We start from the raw sequence: 8,371 nt of genomic DNA, 5'->3' as shown, positions 1-8,371 counted from the left end.
CTTTTTTTTTTTTTTTTTAATTATCTCTTGGATGACGACATTTACACCGATAACGCCCGAGGCTGCTGTGACTGTTGAAGAGTGGGACGGTATTTTTCCTAGCAGGATGCAGACTAATGAAATGAGATGTATTAAAATAAACATGGTATACCTACCTATGCATCATTTTCTAAATGTTTCCGGCTCTGTGTCCCCGCTCACCCTTGTTTTATCTTATTTGTTTAATTTCTGCTATTTCAAAAGAACTATGTGTAGACCAGTGGCAGTTCAGTGGTAGAATTCTTGCCTTCCATGTGGGAGACCCAGGTTCTATTTCCGGCCTGTGCACCTCACGTGGCAGCCACTGCCCCCTCCATCGGTGGAGGCTTGCATACTGCTATGATGCCGAACAGGTTTCAGCGGAGCTTCTAGGCTAAGATGGACTAGGAAGAAAGACTTGGCGATCTATTAAAAATCAGCCACTGAAAACCCTGTGGCTCACAAGGGTCCGAACTGCAACCTATCATGGGGACAGCGTAGGACCAGGCAGCGTTTTGCTCTATTGTGCGTGGCTTCGCTATGAGTTGGGGGTTGACTCAAGGGCAACTAAAAATAACATGTGGAGACCAGTTGTACGTGTCCTGTTTACGGAGTGATGCAGGGTTCCCCCCACAGACCATGTGGCAGAGGGTTGATGTCCTGCTTCCGGCTAGGGAAATGTGTTATTGCCTGTTCCCGGATTGTTTCTGGGGCAGGGTTGCAGGAGTCAGTCCCCTGCTGCCAGTGTTTGGACAGAACCTAAATTCTTTCCCTTTTTGTGAGATGCTGTGCTTTATGTGTACTTGACAGAAATGTGTGTGTGTGGTTTTTTTCTTTGTAAAGGTGCCGCTTGTATTTTTATCAAATATTAACACTTTTATGTACCTGAGAGCCTGCTATATATATTTTTTGGAACCAAAAGACAGGACATAATCCAGAAGTAAACTATTGCAATGAAAAGGGTTCTGCGATCGAGTTTTTCCAGCTGCATCGCCGAATCTAGACCCCCATCCCCTCCTCACGTGGGTGATTATTAGAAGACTCATGGGCGATAGCTGGGGGTTACTTTCTAGGCTGGGGCCTCTGGGCCTGCCCCCACAACTGAGGAATGCCGGGCCTGCCCGAGGGATTCAAGAACCTTCTGGGAGGAGGCCAGAGGACTCCTTCCCACAGGCTGCGTGTTGCCTTGTAGAGAGGAGACGCCCCCACCAAGCCAACGGGAAGATGGAGAGGTTTAGTCCAGAAGTGAGCTGGCTGGGTGGGAGTGGCCAGGCCAATGCCCACTTGTGGGGCCGGTCAGTGTAGGCCGCTGGGAGCCTTGCCTTGCAGCTTCTTTGGTACCCAGCTCCTCCTGGATCTTGGCATTGTTTTGCCTCCAGGGGGGTGGCTAACTTCTGTGCCGTCCACACGTTTCTGGGAGTTTTAAAAGGAATTTCTGCAGAGTGTGGCATCTTGGTCGTTTCCAACCAGGTTTATGTTATGGCACGCTGTCAGTGTGAACAACCTTGGTGTCAGGGGGTGCAGGGGGTGAGGGTGGCTGCGCCTGGTGCGGCACGGACAGACGGCCCAGCTCCCGCCTAAGGACCTCTGTCTGATGTCTCTGCCTTGTACCGTTCACACACTGTTCCTGCAGACCCAGGTCTGATCTTGGATGCATAGACGTGGTTTATGCGTGGAAGCTGTGCTCCCATGAGATGCCAGTAAGGCTGCTTGCTTAGTCTCTCCATGCAAAGTTCTCTGGAATGACATCTCCATGAGCAGTGGAGCCGGAAAGCCTGGTGTACTTTTGGGGACAGAGAAGCATCGCTGGGAAAGTTCCGGTGGGAACGTGGCCCATCGGTGCCCTCTCTTCCTTCCACCATTCCTTCACTCACTCATTGTCTTGCAGGTAAGAGCCTGCTCTGGGCCGGGCAGTGGTGGCCAACAGTGCTGACCAGCCCAGCACCCCCATCCCCTGCGTGGGCAGGAAGGACAGTGGCCGCGCCCGGCCGGGAAGGGGCTGTGGCTGGCGGAGGCTGTGGTCTGTGGCCGGCCCTGGCGGCGGTGCTCAGCCTTTGAGGTGGCTGCAGCGTTTTCAGCCGCGCCGCCTACGCGGGGCTGCAGCCTTTGCTGCGGCTCAGCCTGACATTCCAAGCATTTCTGCTCCTGCCCACCCCCCACCCTGCCGTAACCCCGGGCTGCACCCGGCGTGCCCCCAGGAACTGGCGTCTGCACGGACTCCGTGGCCACGGCGAGGGGCTTCCCCAGACCTCAGCGGACATAGCTGCAGAATGGATGGTGGCCAGGGGCTGGTGCGACAGTGTGTAATGTCGGGTCAGACCGAGGGCTGGGGCTGGGGTTGGGGGTACTGGTGTCATTGCTTCCTTAGCTGTGACCTTGAAGCCTGCCACATAGGCACCCTAGCACTGCTCCTCTTTCTAGTGCTTCTGGGCTCTGAGGTTCCAGGAGAGTGAAGCCTTTAGGGTCTGGGTCCTCTGAGCAGTGGCAGTGCCTCTGGCCGAGGTGAGATTTTTGTGCTGGCCCAAGACCTGCGGGACTTCTGCTCAGCTAAACCCATTGTTGTTGGCTTGACCCTGACTCATGGCAATCCCCTGTGTGCCAGAGTGGAACTGGGCTCTGCAGGGTTTCAGTGTGATTTTTTGGATGTAGATTTCCAGACGTTTCTTCCGTGGCACCTCTGAGTGGATTTGACTCACCAACCTTTTGGTTAGTAGCTGAGCTCTTAAATGGGGACTGGTGTTCCCCTCATCCCTGCCTTAATGTCCCTGTTTTCACGTCAGGGGTCACGAGACCCAGTCTCCAGGGCTCGCTGGGCTCTTCCTTTCACTGGGCCACTCTCAGGGACACTGGGCCACTCTTGGGGGACACTGGGCTGCTCTTGGGGGACACTGGGCTGCTCTCGTGGGCAGGGAGCTGACTGAATTGTGCTGGCAGGCCATTCTGCCTTCCTGGGCCTTCGTTTTCCCTAGAGTTGGGAGTCAGGCTGGGGGGACAGCCCTGCAATGGCCTGGCTTTGCTTCTCAATGGTGGGAGCCGGCAGGGCTGGGCCGTTCCTGTGGGTTTGGCTCTTAAGCTGGTGCCAGAAGCTGATCCCAGGCTGATGGGGCCCTTCTTCCCATGGACCACATACCCAACGGGTTCGGTTCAAAAAGAGACACTCATGCCCACAACCTCATCTCTGAAATGGGGCTGAGAACTGGGAGTGAGCCACCCCAGGTCACGGGAGGAGGAAGCAAGGTTGGAAATTTTTCGGTTTACAGAGTTTCCCCCCTCCCACCACCCATTCCCTGGAATGGAGAACTTGTCCCACACTCCTTCCCTGATGATCCTGGTCACAGTAGCAGTGTTCTTTGGATATTTGCATTATACCGGGCCCTGAGCCAGCGTGTTACGTGTTTTAACTCACATGGAGTCGCCATGAGCTGGAATTGACTCAATGGCAAGAGGTTTAGTTTGGTTTCATTATTGAGATGGAGCCCCTGGGTGGTAGAGTTAATGAACTCAGCTACTAACTGAAAGGCTCTCTGTTGGAGCCCACGGAAGAAAGACCTGGTGATCAATTTCTGACCTTTTACTGGCAGTGGGGCCCCACCTGGACAGGTGACTCTTCTGCAGTCTCGCCTCATGCCCCTCTCACTTGCCTCACTCCCCTAGCCGCACTGCTCCATTGCTTTCCAGAGAGCCCTCTTTCTGTGCACATGGAACTCGCCTGTGATGTTGGCTCGGCCCAGCTGCTTCACCTACTCAACTCTTTTCTGTCCCTACGGGGTCTGCACTCACAGCAACCCCTCCAACCGTGAGTGTGCGGAGGCCGAAGCTGGACCAGTCTTGCTGCCACTTACCCGGGTGCCTGACCTAGACCAGAGGGGCGTTGTGTGTGTGAATGGCGGAGGGACCTCAGTGTCCGTCGGCTCTGAATGGAAGGAGCTTTGTGCAGCAGCCTGGTGTGCTTTTTTGTCATGATCACATCTGCTATGGCCCTTGGCCGACTCCAAGGGGATCGGGGAGTGGGTGCCAAACCTTCTTGCACTTTGCTTCTCAATGTTGTGGAGATGGGTTGGGGGTCTGTGCCCTTAAATGGATCCCTTCACTCCTCGGAGCCCCAGAACCCTCCTGTGGACCCTCCTCATGCCCGTGGGGGGCCCCATGAGGTTGTATGTGAGAGCAGCTGGCACCGCGCTGGTGCAGAGTGGGGCCCTTGCCCGGCTGCCCCCCTTCCTTGGACCCCGCCTAGAACCAGTCCCCTACAGCGGGTGAGACCGGGATTTGGAAGGGTCAGCAGGCAGATGGGCCCAGGATCTCTGTGGCCTAGCTCAATGGTTCGGCATTGTCTGATGGGGCCTGTGGCCTGGAAAACACACCGCGTGCCCTGAACCTGCCCCGGCTGGCAGCTATTTATAAAGTCCCTAGTCTGCAGGCCTTCATGGCCACAAACAGTGGCTTGTTCTAGCTGCCCCACCTCCCAAGTCTCCTTCCGATGACATCGTGGGGGGGGGGGTGACATCGCGGGGCGTGCACGGCCTATGGATTCTGGCGGCCTGGTCAGGAACACGGGTGGGAGTTCCAGCCCCAGAGTCTTCATTGTGGTTAGGGATGCCAAGTGCACAGGAAACGCAGGGCCTCATCTCCCGGGATGCAGCCTTGGGGGACACAGCCAGAGGTGGGAGGAGGGGGGAGAGAAAATGCAGCCCAAGAGGACACGGGGAGGGTGCAGCCAGAGGGAACATAGCCCAGGGAGGATGTACTTGGGGGGAACTTGGGGAGGGCGTGGACGCAGCCTGGGGGCGATGCAGCCCGGAGGTTCTGGGAATGTGGGCTCTTCCGGGCTTGCCTCCCTGCTCTGCCCCTCATTGGGACCTGCCGCTGGTCAGTGGGGGTGTTTATGAGGACTTGGGAGTCACCCTGGAGGGCACACCCTGGGATTCTCACCTCAACTCGGAGGAGGAGTTAGGGAGTGAGCTGACCCAGCAGCCACGGCCTGTGGAGGTGATGTTTTCGGGATTGCAGCCTGGACCCCAGGTCTGTTGAACCCTACCTCACCCCATGAGCCCTTCATCACACATGCAAGGGGAAGGTCACCATTCAACTTTGATTTTTGCCCATTGCCTCACAGGGGTCTGTCTGCTGACTGCAGCTGGGACAAAGGGGTTGGAGCAGGTGGTCTCGAGACTTGGGGAACGAGAAGCTTCGCCGCCCTCCCCTCTCTGAGGAGCTAAGCCCCCTCCCCCCAGGACTGAATGTGCTGGGGTGCTGTCCTGGACCCTGTTTCCCTCTTTGCCCAATCTGGGGCCCCTTCAGTCTTTTTGGGGTCACCCGCATCACCCAGAAGCAGCAGGCCCAGGGTGGGCCCAGGACGGAGGCCTAAGACCACATGCCTGAGGGGTGAGCTCAGTGCTCAGGAGCCTGGGGGCTTCGAGACATCAGGGTTCCTTGCCCCCGGCCCAGGGCCCCCACCGCAGTGGCCTTGGCTGCACCAGTGGAGGAATCCCCGAGTTCTTCCTGGGCTGTGGGCCAGCACCCACTTGCCTCAAGGTGATGGCCCACCCGTGGGCCAGCCCCCCGCTGTCCCAGAGGGGACAGTAAGCCAGAATCCACCCCCGCTCCCTGTGAGCTCTCAGACACTGGCTGTGTGGTATCTGCAGAATAAAACGGCGACTGTTTCCAACCAGGCCCTTGAGCAGCCAAAAAATGTGGAGTATTCATCATCTGGCCCAGGGCCTGCCAATTAGTGGGCAGTCACTCATAGGGCTGCCCTGCCACGCACCAGTGTCTGGCCCTCCCGGGGTGGGGGCCCCAGGCCTAAGGTCCCTACCCAGCCCAACCAGGCATGGAAGCCACCCTGTGCCCCTTGCAGCCCCAGGGCTGGTCCCAGGTGACCCCAGCACTGGGCACCGGGCTGTTAGCTACCACGCTCCGGCTGGCATCGGGCCAGTCTCCACCAAGCCCTCTGTGGCTCTGTCATTCTGGTGTACAGGACAGACAGATGGAAGAACACTTCTATCCTCTCTGAGTCCCTCCTAGGCAGAGCGGGGGACCCATTCCAGGTTCCAGGCTCGGGCCTGGGGGAGCCACCTGCTGAGGTAAACCCCACCCCCGGGGGGACCAGCCTGGCCCTTGGCCCTCACTCTGGCCTGAGGGAACTCTGCCACCCACGAGACCACTCCCCAGACCCCATCTTGTGGCATCCTAACTCAGGAGACCCGGCACACAACAGGTGGGCCAGCCTTGGACCTGCCTGGGAACCAGCTTCTGTCACCACGCCTGGGGAGGAGGTGGGAGCATCTCGAAAGCTGGCCCAGCAATCCTGGGCTACAGCAAGTGTTTCTGAAGCCCTTGGGGGAGAGTTGGGGATCAATCCAGGAGACATGGGGCATACTGGCTAGGCTCAGGAGACATACCAGCTCTTTCTGCCACACCTCCAAGATGTTGGCTCTGGGTTGGTGTCCATCCCATGCAGGGAGGGGAAGTGGTGGGTCAGTGGGGCGTGGGGGGCATCTACTCCAGGTGCTAAGGGGCAAAGAGACTGAGGTGGACCTGGTTGGCTGTTGACATCTTCTCACTGGCAAGGCCTCTCGTGGGCAGACGCTGGGGACTCCAGTTTCCTGTTCCGATGCCCCAGGGGAGGCATTCTAGCCTTGGCTCAGCCCTCCAGGTCCCCGGAGGCTGCTGGAGGAGGGGCACAGCTCCCCTGGTGAGTAGGGGGCAAGGCCTCCCATGCCCAGCTCAGGTGCCCAGTTCTCCTTATCTGCCCCAGCCTCGCTGGGTCCCAAGGAAGGAAGCTTTCCCTAAAGCTTTGTTTCCTAAGAGAAAGAGGCCAATGTGGACTTGCTGAAACTTGTCCCCAGGAGGCAGGGAGGCAGCAGCCACCTGGGTGGAGAAGGCTTAGAGACACATCATTCAGCGCTGCAGGGGTCCGGGAGCCTACCTGACCCCTGAGCCATGTCTGTCCTCTGCCATCTTAGGGCCCTGTCCCCTGCCTCCTGTCCCCCAGGCCTGATGGACAGAAAAGCTGAACTCCAAGTTCTAGACTGCTGGAAGGGCTGGAGTCCCCAGTTGGCAGTCCCAAGATGTTCATTCATTCTTGGCTAAGTGCCAAGATTGCTGCATTAGGTCAGCCTGTGTCAGAGGGAGGGGCATGGGCTGGAGGTCCCAAAGGCCTCTCTGGGACTCAGTTTCCTCATCTGTAAGGAAAAAAGTTTGGCAGTTCAAACCCACCAGCTGCTCCTTGGGACAAAGACCTGGTGACTTGCTCCCGTAAGATTTACAGCCTAGAAAACCCCTCAGGGCCATTCTACTGTGTCACATGGGGTCGCTATGAGTTGGAATCAACTCAACAGCATCTAACATCAACGACAAGGTGATGAAACTGTTGGATTCAACCAGAGTTGGCCAAAATTTTGTGCAGGCGTGGGTCTCCCACTGATCTTGATGTCTGTCATTAGGCCAGCAGCCCTGTGTATTGATTACTAGCTTTGTACTAAGTCTTCAAATCGGGAAGAGTGAGCCCTCCAGCTTTGTTCTTCATAGTCAGGGATTGTTTGGGATATTTTGGGTCCCTTGTATTTCCATTTGTATTCTAGCAGCTTGTCAATGTTTGCAAGAATGGCAGCTGGGATTTTGATAGGGATTGCATTGAACTTGTAGATCAATTTGTGGAGCGATGCCATTTTAACAATATTACGTCTTCCAATCCATGATCGGGCTGTCTTCCCATTTACTTCAGTTTTTAAAAATTTATTTGGATAGTGTTTTGTAGTTTTCAATGTACAAGTCTTGCACTTCTTTTGTCAGATTTGTTCCTAAGTGTTTTACTTGTTTGATGCTATTGCAAATGGAATTACTTTCCTAACTGCATGTTTGGATTGTTCCTTGCGAGTGTATATTGATCTAGTGTATATTGATCAATATTCAATAGATTGTTGTATGTTGACTTTGTAGCCTGCAAGCTTGCTGAACTCATTTATTAGTGCTAATAGTTTGTGTGTGTGTAGATTGCTGGAGATTTTCTTTATGCAAGATCATGTCATCTGCATATAGGGGTATTTTTACTTCTCCCTTTCCAACCTGGATGCCATTTATCTCTTTTTCATGCCTAATTGCTTTGGCTAGAAGTTCTAGTATCATGTTGAATAAAAGTGGCAAGAACAAACACCTTTGTCTTGCTTCTGATCTTCAGGGAAAAGTATCCAGTCTTTCACCATGAGCTCTGAGTTTTATGTAGATGTTCTTTACGGGGTTGAGGAAGTTCCTTTCTATTCCTGTCTATTGAATGGTTTTTTTTTTATGAAAGGGTGTTGGATTTTGTCAAGTGCTTTTTCTGCAGCTATTGAAAAGATCATCTGTTGGGTTTTTT

This window comes from Elephas maximus, chromosome 12, assembly GCF_024166365.1.
Source record: "Elephas maximus indicus isolate mEleMax1 chromosome 12, mEleMax1 primary haplotype, whole genome shotgun sequence".
NCBI lineage: Eukaryota > Metazoa > Chordata > Mammalia > Proboscidea > Elephantidae > Elephas > Elephas maximus.
This window is presented reverse-complemented; position numbering follows the sequence as displayed.